Raw genomic sequence first — 24,011 nt, 5'->3', positions numbered from 1 at the left:
CAGCCTTTTATTCTGAGGTAGTGTCTGTCTTTGTCACTGAGGTGGGTTTCCTGTATGCAGCAAAATATCAGACAGTAATGTGGATAGAATTAATCATGTTAAGCTACATTAAGAGGTCGGAGTGAAAGTGGGATTGGATATTTTTTTTAATATGTGGATAAATAGAAGAAAGAAAAATACATAAGTAGGCATTTTCTTGGAGGTTATTTTATAAATAAGTCTAAGGATTGTTTTATTTAATAGTCTTCATATATGGTTTAGTAATAAATATAGGTAGATATTTTCATTCTTATTACAACTTCTCATATAAGTTATATTATCAGAAATTTAAATTTACATCTAACACCATCAATACCATGTCCTTGACCTTAGAGACGCTTCAGCTTAACTGCAATATCTCACTATCATTCCACTCAGATTTGTAGATAAATCCTCTATGGAGCTCTGTAACATGGGCCCCTCTGGTTATGCTTATCCTTGGCTGCTGGGATTCAGTTTTCTGATATCCCTCAAACAAGATGGATCCATATAACTGGATAAATCTCTGTGTGTTGCAGCATTTTTTCTGTCCAATCACATTAGGGCAGTGACAGGCCTGTGATTGGACAGGAATAGAGAGGTGGAGCTAGAGTTGGAAGGAGGAGAAAGCTGAGAGAGGGATGAGGAGTAGGATCTTCATCATGAAGTCAGAGGTTTTTACAAAATAGATTAATTGGGTTAGAATATTGTCTTTTTTATTTGGTTCTGAAATATTGTATTGGCATCTTGTAAATTGTGATCTTATTATTTTATAAACCTGATTGGAAATTAAAGCCTTAGCAGCCATGCATTTCTTACCGGGTACTAGGCACTAGCTAGATGTGTGATTGTGGGGGTGTGTAAAGCATTGCATGTGAGCTAGATGTTGCAGCTTGCTGGAAGAAAATAACAAGAACCCACCGACTTAGTGTTGAGGCTGGATGGTACCTGCACAAGAACGTGGTACGAAGGGAAAGGGAATTTGCGGGATGGATTCATTTTTAAAGAGTGGTATCCTATGCTAAACATGTTTACTACTGTGTGTGTGTGTGTGTGTGTGTGTGTGTGTTGGACCAATGTCTATATGTTGGTATGGACTGTGCTCATTTCAGTTTGGAGAATTCACCAGTTTTCAGGTAATAAATGTCCTGTTTCCTGATGCAGGACACTATCTAACATGTAGTCATATAATCATCATACCTCTGGAGGACCCTCCTGGCCATGACCATTTCTGTAAACTTCTATGTTTTTGATGACTTTGACTAAAAGCTATCCTCATGGCTGGACCCAGGACGTTCAATAGTCCTTTCAAGGGATGTAACTACTATTTGTCTTTTTTATGTGCACCAGTTTGGGGTCTGAAACCAACCATCTGATAGCCTATCTCTGTGCCTGTAAAATGAGCTAATAAAGGCCAGATTATATTACATTAAAGGGAGACTTATTGGGAGGCTGCTCTTGGGTAAGTTCACTGGGCCCCAGAATTGAGGACAGAGGAGTCGCCATGCATGCAGGCCCAGAGAGAAGACAGAGAGGAGGAGGAGAACAACATTTCTGGATTATATAGGGAGGAGGCTCTGGGGAAGGAGAGCCCAGTGGGGTCAAAACCAAACAGTGGCTTCTTATATTAGCCAAATTGTTTTTTTTTTTTTTTTTTTTTTACTAACAATAACCATTAATTCATTTCCCTTCCAAGGCCCCAGGTATTGGAAATATTCAGAAAAGATTGTGTAGACTTACTTCAATGTAAATGAAGAACAGATGTAAAGCTTTTAATGAAATATGGTAGGTGCAAAGTATGTGCTTTGGGGAGATTAATCTGGCATCTGTTGTGCAAAAAGAGCGCATTCTTTCAACAAATATTTATTAAGTATCCACAGAATGCCAGACAGTGTTACAGGTTGCAGGGTTATAGCAGTAAGAAAGACAGATGAAATAGACACACTCAGCTCTCCTCTAAAATGTAAAGTCTGTTAAAGTGAGGCACACAGCAGATTCTAATTTATTTATATTATATGAACATATATGCATCTGTATATAAAATATAAACACATAATAAGTCTAATGGGAACAGTTTTCATTAAGAAACTTAAGCAGTATGAGTGGTATTGAGTTGAAGATAGGGGTTGACTTTGTATAAGACAGTAAGAGAACATTTTTGACAAGCAGACATTAGAAAGGCCTAAAGTTAAATGCACGTGAATGTGAGGATGAAAAGCAGTGCGACTTAAAGAAGCACGGTTCAGAGAGAGATCAGCACTAGTCTTCTGCAGTATAAAGGAGGAGAGACTCACCTCTGCAGCATATAGCTCTACACACCACAAGTCCGGTACAGAGTCTTCTATACAGAGCTATGTGAGCTACGGGTAGCAGGGTTACGACCGTAGGTAAAACAGGTGAGCCAGACACAGCCAGAGAACAGATTCTGCCTCAGGTGCAACCAGGTCCTGTTTTCACTCCTTTGGCTATTCCAAAGTAACATCAGACAAAGAGAAGGTCACCAGGACTCAGCTTTCCACTTAGTGTTTGAAAGCCAGCTCTCCACTGTGCTCTAGCATCCCCGGCTTGTGTGTAGAACAAATCCCCTCACCCTTCAGCTCATCCATGTTCATGTTTCTTAACAGATGTCACTCAGCTTACCTAGTGTTGATGAACACCAGGACACCAGAGAACCTGGGGATGTCCCTAAGTAAATAAAGGAAAGTGGCTAGGGTGAAAGGGAGGCTAAGTGTGGGAGAGAAGAGGCAAGACTGAGGCGGATTGACGTGCAGTGTAGTATCTTGGAAGGTGGCCCCCTGACTCCCATGTATATCATTGCCCTCTGTTTTCTGTTGGCCCATTAGCTTGAGTTCACCTTCACATGTTCATAGTCCAGCTTCTTCAGTCTCCAGTTTTCAAGCTCTACTCTATACTATCTGAAATTTCTTATCTGCGTTCATGGAGGGTAGCGTCTTCATGGCCAAAGTGTTGACTGGCACAGTGTTTGACCTAAAGTCAATGCTCAGCCATTTATAAGAGATGAGGATGGGGAGTGGGGCAGAGAGATGATTAAGTGATTAAGAACATTGGCTCTTCTTCCAGAGGTTCTGAGTTCAATTCCCAATAACTACATCCATCTCACAACCATCTATAGTGAGATCTGATTCTCTCTTCCGGTATGTAGACATACATGAAGACAAAGTACTTATATACATATTTAAATAAATCTAAAAACAGTAAAAGATGTGGATGGGAGTGGTTAGGTGGGAAGGAAGAGAGTAGAAAAGAATGAAATAGGATCTGTGAACACAGGAATAAGAAAAGAGGAGGAAATGCATCAACTCCTCTCTGTTTAGGTGAGACTCAATGTGGCTATTGTCCATGGGGTATTATGGCTTGCCCATGTTCTTCAAATAGCTGTGCTTATGATGAAACAGTAGGACCTTGTGTGTTTAGTTCTTTCTAGATGTAGGAGTAAGAAGTGGGCACAAGCATAACCTATTCTGAAATTTTAAGCTGAGCATTTAGTAATTGAAATTGAATTTTCCAGTACGAATGCTGGGCAGTTTTCTAGTTCTGCTTCTTTGTTGTGCTGGAAATTGAGCCTAGGGCTTCACGTGCCCCACCAGCTCTCCACTGAATTCCTTGTGGGATATTTTGAATCCCAAGTTTTTTCTTAGCTTGCATGTGGATTGCAAGGCTGAATGTGATTTTTCTGAAAGTAGGACAATGGGGACATTCTGTGTGTGGCTTCTCTAGACAGGTTGTTTCCCCTCCTGCTGTATGCAGACAAACCTCACTGTCTTTCTGGCTTCTGTACCCCTGAGTGGCCAGCTAGATAAGGGATTAGATCCAGACAGCTCTGAAGCTATGCATTTCCAGTATAGGGGGTAGGGAGAATGAACAGGAGGCTGGATGTTGGCTTGGATGAGGATGCAAGCAATATAAATGCTAATGGTGAATTAGTTCTTAGAATGAGCAACTTCTGTGAGTTTCTATAATAAACAACAGCGAGGAAATCAGATTAACCATTCAATGAGTTATTAGGTGCTTAAGGGAAATCCTCCTCTCACAAGATAACACTTTGTTTTTATAACAGTGATGAAACATGGGTGTGTGTGGTGTATTTTGAATAATGCCACAGGGTTCTAGGTGAGTGAATATGTATCTACCCACTTCCTCCCCCTCTCTCTATAGCACACACACACACACACACACACACACACACACACACACACACACACATACACACGCATATTTCAAAGGCATTTTTCTGTAAACCCAGAGGATGTTATGAACTATACCACAATTCCCATTGTTAATTCCCCAACCAACTGCATTTAGTGACTAACTTTGCATTGGCAGTTTGGAAAATGACCCACTAATCCATTCTGCAAGAACTAGGAAGGCTGTTTGTTGAAAGCTGTAAATTCAAATTCAAATTCCGTTAGCACACCCATTGAGTAAGAACTCTTGAAATCTGAATGCCCAGCAGACACTGCCTAAGGTAACTTCCTGGATCATCATTGTGTATGAATAGCAAGGTATGGACAAATATGCAAATGAAAACAACTTGGCATAGATGTAGATTCAGCCGTAAGCCTTAGAAATGCCATTCAAAGCATGGCTGTGTGCACGTGTGGTGTATTATATATTGTATGTACTATTACTATAGGTGTGGTATGATGTTCAGTTGTGTGCTATACTATGTCTATAGGCTATGTGAGTTTGTGTTTGGTGTGATGAATTTGTGTAGCACGAGGTATGTTTGAATGTGGTATATTAAGTGCATCTATATGTGATAGTCTATGTGTTTGTGTGTGTTCTGTATCCCTGTGTGGTCTGCAACATTGGTGTGATGTCCTGCATGCATGTATGCATAAGTGTGTGTATGTGTGTGTGTAATATGTATATATGTGTATGATATGTGTGTCTGTGTGATGTGTATTTGTATATATATGTATATGCATGCTTATGTGGTGTGGTGCAGTGTGTAGCAGTGTATATAGTGCATGCATGTGTATGTGGTGTGGTGTGTGTGACATATTATGTATTGTATGTACTATTACTATATGTGTGGTATATTATGTCTATATGCTGTATGTATTTGTGTTTGGTGTGATGAATTTGTGTAACATGATATATGTTCTTTTGTGGTATCTTATGTTCATCTTTATGTAATATTCTCTGTGTTTGTGTGTGTGTGTTCTGTATCCTTGTGTGGTCTGCAGTATTCATGTGATATTGTGCATGCATGTATGTGCATGTGTATATGTGTGTGTGTATGTGGCATGTCTCTCTGTATGGTGTGTGTGTGTGTGGGTGTACATTTGTATAGTGATTCAGGCAACACAGCCTCTCCAAGGGTTAGAGTGGATATGTGTGTGTGTGTATGTGGCATGTCTCTCTGTATGGTGTGTGTGTGTGGGGGGGGTGTACATTTGTATAGTGATTCAGGGAACACAGCCTCTCCAAGGGTTAGAGTGGAGAAGAAGCCAGTAGTTTATTAAATAGTGCGATTTTGGTCAGAAGCCCCCCTGGACTTTCATTTGCAATACTGAGAATGATCCAACTATGTACTCTGAAACTATGATCAAACTATGTACACTATGTGCTCTCTGAAACGATTTCTGGAGCAACAGTGGGCAATGATATGTGGGAATGTGCACTTCTGGATATGCTGGGTGGACAGCTTCTCTTACAAGTGGCCACATCAATGAAATAAAGCCCATTGCCTCAGTTTATTCTTTAGTGAGTTAAAGGAATGACCTGCTTCAGTTTTTATAAAAAGGTATATGTGGCACCAACAAGAAGCCTTTTAAAATTGAGAAGATAGCAAACTTGCAGGTTCTCCTAATTATTTATGAAAAATGTGAACAGAAAATAAAAATTAAAAGATAATAGTTAACATTTTATAAGGTAAGCTACTTTCTTTCAGTTTTCTACTTCCAGATTAAGAACTAATAGAAATCATAGGTATGATAACAGGAAATCTGGCCGTGTTAGTCCATCACTGTTGCTGGCTATCTGTGGATAAGAAGTTGGCTATCAACAACAGAAGTGACTGCCCCACTGACTTGCTAATGACTAGAGGTAAGGAGCTTTAGTGATGTCAAGCACTCTCCTTTGTGTTTCTGACTTGGCACTGTGTTGTCAGGGAAAAGCAAGAGAAATGCTCTGCATTCAGTTTGTACCTTAAACTCTTTCCCAAGGAGTCTTTTAAATAATGTCCTTGAGAAACAGCTTAGACCTCACAGTACTCTTTCGAAGGGAAATCAAAAGCCGATAGGAACACATTTCCCTTAAGGTTCACAATTGCAGCAGAAATCAGAACCTCAAATACTATGCAAAATGAATGCTCTGCATCCAAACCATGGGGTATGTCAAAGCAAAGCCATGACAAAAGCCATTTAAGTTCTGGATGCAGCAGACCACCATCAGAGAAACCAAGCACTGTAAAAGGTTGCAAAAGGTTTCTAAATAACTTTCTATCTTATAGCCACTTGTCTTCTACAAATCAAGTTTGTGTTGAAAAGGAAACACAAAATAAAAATTCTTAGTACACATGTGACAAACCAGGCCCATGTGTTGTTAATATTTATTTACTATGAGGTAGCTGTGGAATTCTTTCCTGAATGCTGTTAGTAAAATAGTATCTGGCTTACAGGTGAAGTTTTTTAATAGTACACGTTCATACACTTATTTTATTCTTTCTTAAAAGCTATAGAATGCATCTACTTGTAGCACTATGTTGTGAACACCATGTGGTACAATATTTAATCAACTGAGGTGTAATAAATCTCTGCTGGAACTTTATTTACCGTGACATACTGCCACTGAATCTATGTAAAACAGCACTGCTTTGGTAAGCTGCCCTAGATGAAACAAGGAAAGGATGAGGACATTTAATTTGCTAACAGCTCATATTTCAACTGATCTTTGAAGAACTATAGGTGTGGTAAAATGGGATGCAAAGTTAAATTTGGCTTAGGTATGTTTGTTCATTTGAAAAAATTAAAGAAAATTAAACAGATAAACATGGACAGTATTATAAACTCCATTACAATACCACCAATGCATATGAAAAATTCCCACCTATATATATCTTTAGTGAATTGTAAGTTAATCCAGTAAATCATCACTTCCTACTCCTGGGTCTGTAGAAATGCACAGATTGTTCACAGGTCTGCAGAAATCACCCACATCAAAGGGTTTGTTTAAGTACTTTCAACCCTTATATCCTCACCTAACTGATCCCAGTCCTATGGGGTCTAAAAAAATAACATTTAAATGTTCAATTTTAAAGGTGCCTGAAAAAAACGCAAGAGTTAAAAATTGCTAGAATTCAAACTTGCCTGATAAGTTTTGAAACAAACAGGACTCAAAAGGTAGAAGGGAGCTCAGGCAGTTTGGGGCTGAGGAAAAACACAGAACAAAGCCTGAAGGATGATAAACCCAGATAGTTCTTTTTTTTTTTCTTTTTCCTTTTTCTTTCTTTTTTGAGACAGGATTTCTCTTTGCAGCTCTGGCTGTCCTGGAAATCATTCTGTAGAAATCCACCTGCCTCTGCCTCCCAAGTGCCAGGATTAAAGGCATGTACCACCACTGCCCAGCCCAGATGGTTCTTAAGATCACACACATCTGCTTACTGTAAATCAGTGAAGGGAGGAAGGACTGGGCACTCAGGTTTTAGGAAGAGTCTCCCCCACTATTCCTGATCCTGTCAGGTATGGGGATGGGGGACAGGAGAAAAGCCTGACCAAGCCTGCTTAGTCAGTCAACAGAGTCCTGAGGAGGAAATCAGGATTAAAGAAGAAAAAAAAAGACAATTAGATAACATTATATTATGACTCAAACAAGTATTGAAGCAGCTACAATTTCTCCCAGTTGGCTTTTATATCATTCTAGGTACATGCAAAGAATATGGCCAGTTCTAAGGCATAGACAAATTAGTCAAGGAACAAACAAGGCATAAACAAAGGTCCCGAGGTCACTGTTTCTAGAGACCTCTCAAGATGATCAAGACACAAGGAATACACTCCTCAGGTGTATTTTTCTTGAACTTACTTTCTTGTCCTAGCCCACTGTCAAATATTCTTGCCAATTTCCTAGAAGTGGTACCAAAACCTCTCCATATCTGCCCCTTTTTATTTCATAAACAAGAGTCTTAGGAGACTTAGGAGACAAGAGTCCTGACAAGAATGCCTTCCTTACCCATCGTTGAAAATGCATTATCTAAAGCAATACATTTCTGTCTTAGGTTGTTAAGGCTCTATGCATAACATTACTTGTCATTGACCGTGAGCCTGTTAAATTAATGGCTTTTTCTGGGCATCCATTTTAAGTTTCAAGGCATGTATTTTGGCTGCCAACTTTTTGGTGTTGTTAAAGTCAAGTTTTATCAAAATGAGCAGGAATAAAAGTATTCCCAGGACAAGAAGGGCCAACATGGTCAAATTACATTAGCCATTCTTGAAGCTTGACCAAGATAGGAATACTGACCTTAAGCCATGAATAATTTTATCAGCCATATCTGCAGCATCAACACACAGTGGAATAGCATCCTTTAAATCCACAGTCTTGGTATGCAAAGTTAAAATATCCAAGGAGGTATTAGAATTATGCCAAATACCTTGCAAGTGTCTTTGAATTTTCTCCCAATTATAGTGGCTGTCATTGTAAATTTTAGAAGTGACATAAATCCATTGATATTTAGTGTAACACTTGAGATGGCTTTTTACTTTTAAACTCTGAACCTCCTCCCCAAATAATTTGAATAGTATTATAAAGCGCACCAATTCATTGTTCCAAATGCCTATCAAATCTTCTTAAATACTCAGACATTAGTAACTTTTTTTTTTTTTTTTGCTAAATGATAAACAAAAGTGGCTGTCTTAAGTTCTTGCATCAAAGCAATTGCAGAAGCAGTAGCATTAGCTATTAAGGTAATCAAAGCTGCTATACTGGCAATAATCAAACCCATTGCCCTCTTGTTTCTGCTTAAAGCCTGACTCATTTCTTCCAATATTTGTAAGCCTTTTTCAGAATACCAGGGTTCAGATAAATTTACAGAAATCATAATAAAACTGGTTGATGTACTACAATTATAGATAGACCATCGTTCTGTGCAGAAACACAATTGGACAAAAGACAATTAGAAAAAGAAACATTGAAATCATTATCAGAACCAATAACAAAGGTAACATTCCCAATTAATAAAAGATTAGGTGGGGTAACACAGGATGCTACATTTATCTTAACCCCAGAACCTGTTCCATTTTTATTCACAACAAATATAACATCATATAAGGCAGCTGTTAATTTTCAAACATGTCTCTGAAAATGTCCAGAACCAGTGTTCCAAATGCCCACTGTCATTTCTTTTTTTTCAATATTGGATTGATTTCCAGACCAGTCCATGGGTGAATCAGAATAACTTGTCTCATTAAATGAAAGAGAAGGGTCATTATAACAACTTCTCTATTTGGTTAATTTTTTGAAGACAATTTCCACAGTCGCCATGTACTCTGTCCCACAAGTTCTAAAACCTTGAGGCAAGACGGGTTGTCCAATCTGGGATATAGGCAAGCAAAGGTAGATCAGGAACATATGCCCTATACAGCTTCCCTGTCACCATTGTCAGGATACTCAGCAAGCTTAGAGTCAGCATCATTCTTTGTCCCAGCATCAGCATGTCTCATGTCTCATCAATTGCTCATGTTACCACCATGCTCCTTCAGCAACCTGAAACAAACAAACAAACAAACAAACAACCCACAAATATGCCCTCTTCCCCATACTAATACCCATTCAGGACCAAGCCATATGCCAGTGACAGATCTTTCCACTTCATCTAGGCATAAGGATGCCAAGTTGTAGGGTGCCATAGACACTCAGCATAATGGAGTTCCTTGGCATTCAAGGCCAAAAAATTGAAAATAAAATTTTATGGTGATAGAGTATGCAAACTGTGAAGGAGTATGCAAACTCCTCCCCTTTTTGTTTTATGTAACTGATTTTTAGAGCTCCATGGGCTCGTTCCATAATTCCCTTATGTGAAATTTAGTTTACAAGAGGATGTACTGAAATACATATTTTAGAAATATAGTTAACAGATGTCTCTTAGACAACAGGAGTAGACTCCTGCCTTTGGGATCTAGTAAGAGCTATTGGTTTGGGTTAAAAGGCACAGATTTTTTTTTCCTCAATCCAGAGAGTTAGATATACAGATTGAACAGAGATATTTTTGGCATGATAAGAAGCATCTTTAAGATTTAGAAGACAACCAAAGGGGAATTAAAACTCTGAGCCTGTGATTGAATTATAAACTGTCAATGTTCCATTAGCTTTATATGTATTTAACTATAATGTTTTTTAACTATAAAGTTTCTTTTGCAATATCAGAATATAACCATAGGTTTTAAAGGCAAATCCAATTTTTAACAGTGTAAACAATCCAGTCTCTCTAAAATCAATACCAAGTGCATTACTTTCATGTTACAAAGTTTGGCTGCCGGTTCTTGTATATGGATGCATGATCGTGCAGCTTTTAATACCTCATTAAAGAAATGTTATTTTAAATCCTATCTTTTAAAAGTCTGGCTTCTAGGACAAGAATTAGATAAAATATTACTCCAATTTAGAGATATCTTTAAAGACCTTTTTCCCTGGGTTGGCTCATGCCACTTGTTGTTGCCCAGAATGACTCCAACCCCAAGTTACCAGTTTTAAGACAACTTTCTGTTACTAATGTTAAAAAATTTTAAACCATATCCATTAACTTATAAGCCAATAATCTATAACCAAAACATGCAGATCATATTTATACATTTAGGACCAGTCAGAAACTAATATGAAGTAGCTATACACATTTATATATTTAGACTAGGCAGACAAAAATTTCTTATTTTTTTCTACCAATAATTTCAAGGGAGGAACACCTTGCTACTTCTTAACCCAATAATCACAGCCACAGAAATTTTTATAGGAGTAACAGCAATCAGCTTCCTGTTCAGAAAAGCCAAGAAGCAGCTGGCCTCTTTGAGTGCAGCTTGTACAGACAGACAACCAGCCCTTGACAGGGCTTCTCCAGCAGTGCTGGACTCCCGGCTACAGGTGCAGGGCTCCAAAGGAAGTTTATCAGTTGTGTCAATTCAGATTGTTTGTTGTTGTTGTTTTTCTTCTTTTTAATCCTTGAAATGAGTTAAAAACTAAATCAAAGGATGAATAGCCAGGCAACAAAGTTTCAACCATTTTTTGTTGTTGTTTTGAATATGAAATAAAGAGCAACAATCAAGCAACCAAACAAAACTGACAGACATGACAGACTGTCATGCTGAGGACAGACATTTGACAAAGAGGGAAGAGAGCCAGATGTCTCACCAAAGCAACCAAGAACCAGGAATAGGCATTCCCCCAGTGAGAGCTAGAGAGGAAGCAGGACATTTCCTGACCTCCTCTTGACTTCAACATCTCTAAGTATACACACAAAAAGCATTCTACTGTTACCCTGTCCCATTTTTTTTACAGGGTTTACTTACTTTCCTATATTTTCCTTTGTGCACACTTCCTTTTCCTGTGGTGTCCTTCACTGAACCCCTAATACTTGAGCCCATGTATTATGGGTACCACGAGACCAAGGCCACTTGGTCAGTCAACAGGGTCTCCAGGAGGGAGTAAGGATTAAAGAAAAAAAAAAGAGAGAGAATTAGACAATATTATAGTATGACTCCAGCAAGTGTTGAAGCAGCTTTAATTTCTCCCAGTCTGCTTTTATATCTTTCTAGGTACATACAAAGGATGTATGTAGCCAGTTCTAAGGCATAAGCAAAGTAGTCAATGAACAAATAAGGCAAAACCAAAGTAGTCAAGGAACAAACAAGGCATAAATAAAAGTTCCGGGGTCACGGCTTCTAGGGACTTACCAGGATTCAAGGAACACATTCCTCACCTGTATTTTTCTTGAGCTTACTTTCTTGTCCTACCCTAATGTCAGATATTCTTGTGAATTTCCTGGAAAGGGCACCAGAAGCTCTCTACAGAAGCTCAGAGGGTCAAGAGAATGGAGATAAGCAACAACAGGGGTAGAAGGTGGGGGGACCCTCTAGAAAGTAACCTGGGAGGTGAGCGACTCTAAGGACTCAATGGGGGGTGATATTAGCCAAAATGCCCAACACTGGGGAGAAGGAACTCAGAGTTCATCTCCAGTAGATAAATAGGGCCTCAAGTGGAGGGATATGGCTACTAACCCACAGTCAAAATATCTGACCCAGAATTGTTCCTGTTTCTAAGCACTGCAGGGGCAAAATGGAGAAGATACTGAAGGGGAGGTGGTCCAGTGACTGGTTCAACTTGGGATTCAGGTCATGGAGGGGCACCAAGACCTGACACTATTACTGATGATATGATGCGCTTATAGATGTGAGCTTGGCATTGCTGTCCTTTGAGAGGCCTTACCAGAGCTGACTGAGACAGAGCAGATACTTACCCGAGGAACTGGACTGATGTCAGGGGACCCTCCCCCTCATGATTGAATTAAGGGAAAGATTGAAGAAACTGAAGTGGAGGGTGACCCCATAGGCAGACCAGAAGTCTCAGCTAACCCAAGCCTCAGGGAGCTCCAAGAGGCTGAGCCACCCACCAGGAGAATACACAGGCCAATCAGAGGTCCTGGCACAAATACAGCCAGATAAAGCCACCCACCAGGAGAATACACAGGCCAATCAGAGGTCCTGGCACAAATACAGCCAGATAAAGCCACCCACCAGGAGAATACACAAGCCAATCAGAGGTCCTGGCACAAATACAGCCAGATAAAATATTACTCCAATTTACTGGTCAGTGGGAGATGTGCTAAATCCTTGAGAGACTTGAGGCCCCAGGGAAGGGGGAAGTCTGTAGGAGGAGAGCATCCTCTTGGAGGCAAAGGGGAGGAGGAATGGGATGAGGAACTGTGGGAAAGGGCACTGAGAGGAGAGCAATGACTGGAATGTAAGTAAAATAATAATAATATTTCTTTTTTTTAAAAAAAAAGGAAAAAAGAAGAGTCCTCTGTGATCCATCAGTCAGTTGCCAAATTGGACTAATACCAGAATTGGTAACGCCATAGCATCAGCTGCCTTCATACTCCCTGAGTCTGCAGAGTGCTCATGATGAGGATCTTTGTTTCTCCCATATGAGACGCCTGCACAGTTCCCAGAGTCATACAACTCACCTGGGTATTCTCTGACCTCCCTTGTGAGTTAGTTTATTTGTAGATAAATTCACAAAGACTCCCCATTCTAGTTTGCTTTCCATGGTCATGATAAACACCATAGCATAAAGCAACTTCAGGAGGAGAGGGTTTATTTACTTTCATATTCCCAGTTAATAGTCCATCACTGAAAGAAGCTAGGGCAAGAGCTCAAGACAGAAAAGTGGTACAGAAGCCATAAAGAATACTCCTTACAGGCTCACTCTCTAACTCAGTCTCAGTTACCTTTCTTCTACAGCCCAGGCCAATCAATCTTGGAATGGTGCCTTGTACAATTGGGCCAGTCCTTCCCATATCAGTCATCCAACAACCTCTCACAGACTCTGCCACAAACAAATCTTATGGAGTTAGTTACTCAATTAAGGTTCTTTCTTTCCAGGTGACCATACATTGTGTCAAGTTGACATTAAAACTCACCAGACACTGCCCTTCAGTTCTCTAATATTCAGGACCTACATATTAAATGTCTGGCTCACTCTTCACTTACCACAAACTATACTGTTTCTTGTTATTTCTGCTTGTTGACAGATTTTAGCTAGGAAAGCTGTGGGTTTTACTTTTTCAACCCACATACACGGTTTACCTCATCTAGTAATAAACTCATAATTAACAAATTTACATCATTGGATTAGGGCAGGAAGTCTTGATTATTATAGCAAATGTCATTGATTTCAGAAATAAATGTTTCTTACTTTGACTGTTCATGACAATGATATTGTAAAAGAGAGTAGGGACATAAATTATAGCACTGTGTCTGTGTTAGGAGGCTTAAGTAAAATGTTGATTTATATGAGGCTTGAGCAAATCAGACATACAGTATAAAGTGAGATCACTGACAGTAATAAATAATAGCTAAAGTTGATGTGACATAATAAAAATGATGGGTTCATCAGAAAGCACGGAAAAGAGCTGTAATAGTTTGGATAGAAAATAAACACCAGACTAATTCTGAACCCTCCTATGTAGATGGAAATAGAATGTGCCCCGACTCAAAGGGCAAGTGCTCTATAAATGCTGCAGGAGAGAAGTGATAAATATATTGAGACGAACACTTAGAAAAGAAATGATATAAAATAGAGAGTTTAGACAAATGTTCTCAGTGCCCATTAATTTAATGAGGAGCATAGATGGAGAACACAGGATAGGCTTTCTAGTAAGATAAAAAGTAGAAGTTGGAGAAAAATAACTGTAAAAACAAGGAGTCTAAATTTAATTCTGTGTCAGTGACAGGTGTTCACTCCCTTGGTAGATAAAGAAAATCTGAGTCTTATTTGTTCATAATGAGGTAAGAGAAGTCTAAAGAAAAAAAGAAGACCCATGATGAGCCTCAGGAATATTGTGATAGAATGGCAATGAAGACACATCAAATATTTCTGCAGCCAAAGAAATCTCTGAAAGTGAAGGAAAAGTTATCCTTTGAACTTTAATACAGTAGAGCAGTGGTTTTCAACCCTCCTAATGCTGTGTCCCTTAAATATAGTTTCTCATGGTGTAGTGACCTGACAACCATAAAATTATTTTGTTGCTACTTCATAATTATAATTTTGCTACTGTTTGAGTTATAATGTAAGTATGTGGTATGCAGGATATCTAATATGCTATCCCCAAAGGGGTCATGGTCCACAGGTTGAGAAACACTGCAATAGAGCAAAGGTTGGAGTCACTGATCTAATTACATGGTTTAAGAACTTTTTAAAAAGGACTAACATAAGAAAACATGATGGAAGAAAGAATTATGAAAGTAGCAAGATAGATGTAACTAAGTATGATGGCAAGTGTTCAAAATCTCTAATAAACATGGAAAAACTGTTGAATGACTAACACGTAACCAGGAACTCATGCATAAAATTCAACATTGCAAACGGTACACTGCACATCTTGCAGACATGAGAAAGTGAAGATATTTTGCCAGACATTTATAATTTTAGGATAAATTATATAAATTCATAAATTCTCACCATATGATTACTAACTCAAGGAGAAATATCAGAACCCTAATGGTTCTCTGTCTTTTCAAAAGACCAATGATATAACTAAAAAGCTACAAAGAAAACTCCAGGTCAGATGGCTTCACTACTGACTTCAAACAAATGAGTAGTAAGGAATTCATACTTTTTTTCTACTGAGAAGAAAGGAAAGATGAGGTAGAAGAAGAGGAAGAGGCAGAGGAAGAAGGAAAAGAGGAGGAAGAGAAAAAGGAGGACGAAGATTAAGTAGAAATGAAATAAGAAGGAAGAAGAGGAGGAAATAGAAGTAGAGGAAGAAGAGGAAGAGGAGGAAGTAGAGAAGGAAGAGAAGATGTTTTTAGATTCTATGATGGAACACATAACTCTGATTTTGACTATCTGCTAAGGATGTAAACAGATAAGAAAACTCAAAATTATAAGCTAATTTCTCTCATGAAAATATGTTTAAATTTTCTTTAATGGTACCAAATTAAATTTGTCAATTTATGAAGTTCATTAATCATAATTCTAATTATCTTCTCATGTTTTTAACACTTGGTAATTAATTTTGTTCAATAAATAAAGGATGAAAGTAATAATCCTACTGTCAAATGCAAAGGTTCATATGCTGTAGGTCAGCAGCTCTGGGTAAATACACACTTCTAAAGTGTGAAGAACATGGAGTCCTTTAATCTTACAACTACTGTGATACAAGAGACTCTATATTATGACTCACGCTTAATGACTGAGTATAAGAAGTGTTCTCCTGAGTTCTGTCTTTTAAGGATGCTCTCATCCTTAAGGTGGGCACCCTTACCAGCCCTACCAAGCATAGTATTGAAAGAAAGAGCAAGAGAAGTAAAACATGGAAAGGTTAAAAGATGTAGTGAGATTTGAAATAAGAACAAAATATGAATTGTGGAAATCTTAATAGTCATTAATATATAGTATAGTAATACTATAATGTAATGTAATAATATAATGTATAGTATAATGAAATTATAAATGTGAGAGTTTATATAAATCTAGCACAAAGTCAGTCTCAGTATTTATTGTATGTCTATACACTAATAGTGAGTGAAATTTTCAGACTATATGTCCTTATGAAAAGTACCTGCCATAGCCTGAATAGGTAAAGCTGTGTTCACCACTCTCTACATCAGAGGATGCCCTCCATGAGCCTTGGGCTGTGTGATTGTGCCGGTGACGAGGCTGAGCATGTCCGTGGTGTGAACATGAATTAGGGGTTGCACACTTCAAGATGAGCAGAGAGCAGAGAGAGAGGAGCACTAGTAATCAAACAGATCCTTCAAACACATGCTTCCTGTGGTGTCCTTCCTGTCTCAAAGCTCCTTCTCAAGTTCCACCACTTTCCCAAAAGTCAGCACCACCGTCTGGGGACCAATGCAACACATAATTCTGCTGGCGACATTACAGATTTGAATTCTAGCAGCAAGCAAGTAGCAAGTGTTAAGTGTACATTGTATGCTGTAAAGCAACAGGCGACTGACTCTGAAAACATTTGCAATGAGGTATAAATTCAAAAAGCAGGAATTTACAAAACCCAGGTGTTACAAATGGGAACAACAACAACAAGAAGAAATGTACTTTAAGGGACAGATAAACTTTCTGTATTTGAGACAATAACATGTAAAATATTTTTCAAAGGACTTACGTTTCTCCACACACTGATTGAAGCATTAAGTATTATGCCAGTGAGAAGTCCAAAAGTGACTGGCATGCTCACTTATAAACTTATATAATTTATTTATTGACACTGCTGTACTTAGAAAATTCATATGACATTTAAGGGTCAAACTTGAATAAGAACAGAACTGGGGGACTTCTGAGGCTGAAAAAGGTTTGTTAATGTTGTTAAAAAATATTTAAAAAATCCAGCTCAAGGTTCCTTCCCACCTTTAACCATTTATGTTCCCGGATGAAAGACACATACAGACCTTTTATTGATTATGCCTTAAGTAACACAACAGCTGGGCAGCTGGTTACACTCTATGCTCTTAGAATCTACTTTCCTATCAACAACCCAAAATTATCACTGACTATTTGCTATGTCCCGTCTTGGCTGTTCTTAACTACATTTAATCAGCCCTCTGTGCCATGTTCTCTTGACCCAGAGCCCAGGGCACTCTCCTTGATTCTCTAGCCCATTTTTGGCCCTTCTCTGCTCCTTCCTTGTGCTCTCTCTCACCAGAATAATCTAAACCTTGCCCATCTTTCTTCTCCCCAGCTCCTGGCTGGTGGCATCTTTATTCACCAATTAGAATTAATGGGGGTGGGGTCCCTCAGGCTGTATGCAGACCCCAAATCTTGCTGGTCAGGCCTTAGCATTACAATTAACAGTAAATGACAAAACCTCAACAAAATAGAAAGGTGGATTTGTTTAAATTGTTTGTGGTATTGGCACGGGTAGAGAAGCAGAGAGAAAGGACAAGAATGCCAGTGTTATTTGATTTTGCTTCTGGCAAGGATTGTACTGCAGGATAGATAGGAGAAAACTAATTTTTAAGCAAATAGCACTAGACAAGTAGGGTATTGGTTAGTAAATGCTTCACATTTTAGTAACACATAAATATCTATTTTACAAAATTAGTTTTGGTATGGATTTCTTAAACAAGACAATTGTTTAAGAAATTAATCTAAAGGAAAATACTGATAAATTAAATCAAACTAATACTCCTTTGTCAAAAACATTTTATCAAAGAAGTTCAATTCAATACTCAGCATATCAGTCACTTTCATATTTGACAAAAGGCAGACAGAATTTCGAATTCTCATGAGATCTCAAAGGTGACAATCACCTGATGGAAACATGGGGTGGAGGAATGTTGACAAGAGTGCAGTGGCTACACTTGTGACCGCTGCGTGTTGGAGTGAGGTGTATTACACCCACTGACATGCCTTAAGTAAGAGCACAGGACATAGCAATTATTTGTGAGGACAAGAACCTCTATGGGAGAATATTCTCACTGCAAAAATTTCTCCATTTCTATAAATTATGTACACCGTAGTTAGCCAGCATTCCAATTCTACAATTTTTTTAGTTGAAAAGCAAACCATATATTTTTGCATCAAAATATTAATATGTACTTATACATATATACATATGCATATAAATTATATGCACATATACATACAATACAAAGATACATATATATAATGTACATATACATCACATACATATACATTCCTGTTCTCTTTCTTTCCTGTCATAGAAATGAGGGAAGTGGCCCATTCACCAGACCTTAGGGGATATTTTGAAACAAACATCCTTGTTTCTGAAATATGGAGAGGTAACCCTGCTTCCAGAGTTAGCTTCTCAGGAAGCTCAAAAACACATGACAATTTGTTGATATAATATGCATTATCGATGTATTAATACATGAGTTCATGAATTCACAAGTCAACCTTGAAAAAAGAACTAATAGTGGTGACCTAGAGTGGCCCTTATGACCACTGAGAATTTTAGGTTCAAAGCCAACTTGGGGAAGCTTGTGACACTTCACCCCTTCACTCTTAGCTGTGGTAGAACCAAAAGTGTATAAAAACAAACCATGGTAAAATATACCATGCTAAATTCATATTATATTAATACAAAGTTTACCTTAAAATCATTGATGTACATCTATAAGTTGGCAAAGGAAAGTTAGGTATATGGGAAGCTGCTACTGGAAGCCCCCAGATCCCTCATCTTTCTTGATAAGACTGGCCTCTGCTGTAACTGTCCGAAACGACCTATAGGATGCAATTGCTTTGTGTGCAAAGGGTGAGGGCTATTTCTAGTGTAAGGTGTGAAGAGAAAGCAAAATGGTGAAGTCAAGATGTCAAGATCCCTTATTTAGGATAGCTCGTTCAACCTGTACATGAAGACATTGAAAGTTTGGCTGTTTGATTCAATAAGATAGAATTCATTTTTAACTACAGAATACAGTCAGTTCTGGGAATGTTAGCTTGAGCCTCCCTGCCTACTCCCCCTCCCCTTTTTTGAAGTAGAGATGAACCCCAAGTTGTCATAGGTTTAGAAGAGAGATGAGAGATTTAAGCACTGACAAGCAGACACAGTATTGTGCAAAAGCTCTGAAAAGAGGAGTATGCTGTTTATTGGGTTAACCCAGACCCTCTAACCTTCTATTTAAATGTAAGAAAGGAGAGTCGCCATTCTTCCTGTTTAATCAGAAGAGTTTTATGTATACTGACCTCCCTTTCTGTTGTGTTCTCATTGTTGCTCCATACTCAATATCTCCTGTGAAGTTGTGTGAGCCTCCATCTACCCTGCTGTTCACTTTGTCCCTGCATCTTTTCTTAGATATGAATTTCTTCTCCAACAGAAACACCTCTTTTTTTGCATTTGATAAATAGATCTTATTTGCTAAAAATATTTAACACTGAACATAAAATTAAAATTATCTTCATTGTTTTTTTAGACCTTGTACATTTTTTATTTCCTGTGTCTTATTTTTTATTAGATATTTTCTTTATTTACATTTTAAATGTTATCCACTTTCCTGGTTTCCCCTCTGGAAAATAACACTGTCCCCCCCACCCCCCGCTCACCAACCCATCCTCTCCTGCTTCCTGGCCCTGGCATTCCCCTACATTGAACACCTCTTAATATAGCATACTTTTAAAACTGTTGGCTCCTATCTCTACGTTCATCACTAGATAACATCGATAGAAGACAACTGCTTTTCTATTGAGCTTCACACTCTAGTCAAGAGACTGTCAAAAATATTCCTCTTTCATCTCAGCAATGTCATCCTCAGGACATAATAATTTGTTAGCATTCATAGTTTATTTTTACATCCCAAATTCTCATTCTTAATTATTTAGTTTGAGTCTGTGAAGGATATGAAGAACTTAACTGTAGATATAACTCAAAACTATAATATCATATTTAGATATTTCTTTCTTCCTCTTGTGGTTACTTCATACCCCATCCTTCTTTCTATGCATTTATTTCTCACTCTGCAGAAAACGATTTTGTGCATTTTCTAATTTATCCTTCCTACAGATACAACTGAACCTTCACAACTTCTTTGTGTTCTAAAAATATCAATTTAAGCTTTGTTTGATTTGTTTAACACACATTCAAATAAAAACCACTTAATTACAGCTTACAAAGGTCTTTCTCAGCAGCTAAATTAGTTCTCCATTGTGTACGAGCAACACATACTTAAACACTTATGGACCATTGCTATTCAAAGGCACTCTCTTCACTCGGAATCCAAGCTGCTTCTGATGGCTCTTCTGACAAGCCACATCACAAAGTACCATGAGCATCTATAGTCTGTGCCACTGGTGTTGTGCTTTCAGAGTGGATTCTCAGAAGCATGTTTGATCACTAAGGCAAGTGGAGGCTACGTGCCTGTGTTCATTTCTTGTTTGTGCCTCAGTTTCACTAAGTACTAGGGAATTTCCCTCCAGATATACTGAGAGATTTGCAATCTCATCAACAATATTTGAGGGTGCCTGTTTCCTGACATCCCGGGAAGCAGGTCGGGTTTACACTCAATTTTTAGAAAGGTGTGTCAATGTGACAGGTGAGATATGTTTTCTCTGTATGGTTTTAAATCCATATCTCTATTAGTGACGAGAAACATTGTCACAAGACCATCTCTGTTTGTTTGTCGCATGCTTTTTCTTTGAACCACATTGTTTTGTCTCCTCTCAGACCCCGAAAACAACAATACCCTCCTTAGTTCTAAGCGTCAGGCTATTTTAGATGCTCCACATAAAAATCCATGCAACAGTAGCTTTCCTGTGACTGGTTATATCATGCAGTGTGGTGTCCTCGAGATTTATCTATATTACCACATGTAGCAGAATTTCCCTCTCTCCCTCCCTTCTTTGTGTATATGCATGTGTATGAATAGATATATTTGTACCACATTCACAAAAGTGCCCACTTAGAGCAGAAGAGGGTGCCAGATGCCATGAGACTGCAGTGACAGACAAAAACTTATAAGTAAACTCATGTGGATGCTATAAACCAACCCCAAGTTCTCTGCAACAGTATCAAGTGTTCTTAACTACTGAGGCTTTTCTTTATCTTGATTTTCTTATATTTTTTAAAAGACCAAATAATAATTCATGGATAGTCTTCAAAATTAGAATCAGAGATACTATATGGGTACCTTTTCTAGTTCCTAATCTAAGATATAATGCCAGTAGTGATTGCTCTTACATGTGCTAATATTAGGTCTAGAAAATAATGATGCAAACATGCAACCATATTCATACATATGTATTAGATGTGTCTATGTGACCTCTCATGTCCATATTTTATAATTTCTTTTTTCATAGACTTTGGGTATTCCATCTGCATCTAGCATGCTTTATTCCAGCAACATTGAGACTTACCCCTGACCCTGGAGGTCAATGAGCATGGATGATTTTTGTAAAACACAGTCTGATAGTGATGGGCAGAGACAGAATTTACTCCCTAGCATCAGAGGCTTGGAGTTGCCATCGCTCCCATCCAACTCTGCTCGTTGTTTTCATCAACTCTGTGTCATTAGTCAATTTGACCAACTCAAGAAAGGAACAGCCTTTGTGTCTACTAGAGAGTGTTTTAAATGAATCCTTTCCCTTAGTGACTGCTTTCCTCTTGTAGCACAAACTATAGTATGCTTGACTGATAATAGAGCCCCTAGTGTCAACCCTGCATTGACAGTCTTCTGCATATATTCAAAAATAGTTTATGCAACAGTCAAAGAGCATAAGGTGGATTTCAGGAAGAATTCTATGACCAAAAAAAAAAAATCAGAATAACAGGATAGTATGGGTAGTTGATTAAACTTAACACTTTGTCCTCATATACTTGAGTGTCTCTGAAACAGAACCAGTTAATAAAGCTTAAACACACATCAGATACATAACACTCCAGACTTCTTGTTAATGCCCCCAAATTTATAATTTTAATTCAACTTTTATATCTCTCTTCTGTTCCATTTCCCATTGGAATGTTAAGCAAACTAATTAATCAAAATTAGTCAGAACCCCACCCAGCTGCAATCCTTTATCCACATTCCTTAGGGCTGAGAGTTTGTTTCTATTATGATCACATTGGGAAGCAACAAGGTTAATGATGGTAAATGCTTTATAGTTTGTAAAGCATTTGTCTGGGCTGGATGTATAACTGTTAATATATACTTACCCTTATTACCTGAAGTGTCCAGAGCTTTTGAAAAAAAAAAAACTGCAGTGACTTTGATAAAGCTGTGCAACATGTTAAATTGGCTAAGTAATTATTCCCTTGCTGACCCGTTGCCCTAAAGTCCGATGTATCTGATAAGTCTTAGGTGAAACTTCAAGTTAAATAAGACCATTTTTAGGCAAACAGTTCTTTATAAAACATATAGGCATATAATCATCATTTAAACTAAGGTAAACTGCCAGGCGGTGCTGGTGCAAGCCTCTAGTTCTAGCACTTGTGAGACAGAAGCAGGTGGCTTTCTGTGAGTTGAAGGCCAGCCTGGTCTAACGAACTAATTCCAGGAGAGCCAGGCCTGCACAGAGAAACCTGGCCTCAAAACAAACAAAAACAAAACGAAAAACCCACTAGGATGAACTAATTTTCAGGCATTGCCAAAATTATTGTCACTGTGCAGAAATAAATCATTACTTCCTACAAGGGAGCCCACAGCACCCACTGACCTATGTTCTGTCCCTATGATTTGACAGAGTCAAGAGTGTCATGAAATAAATTACATGTCTACACGAGTGGCTTGCTTCACTTAACTTACTGCTTTCTAGCTTGACTCAGGTGGTAATATATCTATTGTAGAATATTACTGTCCCTGAGCTGTTGAACAGACCACTTAACCACTCACTATAGGGGAAGCCTATTACTGTACTGCATCATTTTTTTCATAATTACAAATGCAGGTCTTATTTACAACTCACTAGTTGTGGACATGTTTGCTCATGCTTTCATAAGTTTATAAATGTATCAGTAAAGACTGTTAGGTGTTGTGTGGCATTATTCCTGAGGAGATATGACCAAATGTCTACTCCGTCCAGATAGGAGTTGATGATAGAATGAAGTAAGACCTCCACCAACTTCCAAATTGGGGAGCCAATGAAGTTCATTTGGGCTCCTTAGAGGAGGATGTGTGGAGGGCTGCTTACGGTGGTATGGGGTACTCAGACAGGGACTCAGACACTCGTGCTTCTTGGAAAGGAGAAGCCTAGTGAATCCTTTTTGAATTTTAATGAGCCTCCTCACAGAAAGGAAAGTTTCACCTCTCCTCTGAACATTGTGTATCTTTTCAGCATCCCTCATCCTTTGGATCATAAGGGAAATGTATTTTTCACTTTATAAGGAATTCCCATTTTTTTTCCCAAATGGCTATACCATTCAGCATATACCCCAACTCCTTCTGAAAGTTCACACCACCACACAGCTTTCTAACTACTACAGTGTTAGGACTATTGTGGCTGTGTTTTGCTAGGTTATCTTGTTTTCAGTTCCTGGTTCCTGATTCTTCTGGTACCAGTGTGCTCTATCTTCCCCCTCTGATCAGCTGTCTGTATAAATGTGTTGCCTAGATTTTCCTGGGATGTTTTCTTTTTCAGTTTTGAGTTATGAATGTATACAATGGTCACACAATTCTACAATAAGCTGTTCAAGTATTTCCTTTCAGGGTGCCACTTTTGCTCATTTTTAACAGACTTGAAAATTGGAAGTCATTTGAATCACATGGTTTGAATGCTCAGCTGGATGGCACTTCCATATGCTTGCTCTGTCATTTTACAGTTGGTCCTTTTGTTTTTTTTTTTTTTTTTTTTTTTTTTTT

The 24,011-nt window shown here is 38.3% G+C and overlaps 2 long non-coding RNA genes across 2 annotated transcripts in view; one reads left to right on the top strand and one right to left on the bottom strand.

Moving 5' to 3' along the window:
- LOC116068981 overlaps positions 1-24,011 on the top strand; it is a 50,214-nt gene that overhangs the window by 5,314 nt on the left and 20,889 nt on the right. The gene's annotated exons all lie outside the window — the stretch shown is intronic.
- The window catches only part of LOC116068980, a 31,231-nt gene continuing 16,882 nt past the window's right edge, over positions 9,663-24,011 (bottom strand). Inside the window, exons 5-6 of the long non-coding RNA XR_004109786.1 lie at positions 11,538-11,660; positions 9,663-9,741 (exon numbers count right to left, since the gene is read on the bottom strand). This is a non-coding gene — a long non-coding RNA (uncharacterized LOC116068980). The remainder of the gene's footprint in view (positions 9,742-11,537; positions 11,661-24,011) is intronic.

The sequence above is a fragment of the Mastomys coucha genome, unplaced genomic scaffold, assembly GCF_008632895.1.
Source record: "Mastomys coucha isolate ucsf_1 unplaced genomic scaffold, UCSF_Mcou_1 pScaffold22, whole genome shotgun sequence".
In the NCBI taxonomy this organism is placed as follows: Eukaryota; Metazoa; Chordata; class Mammalia; order Rodentia; family Muridae; genus Mastomys; species Mastomys coucha.
This window is presented reverse-complemented; position numbering and strand designations above follow the sequence as displayed.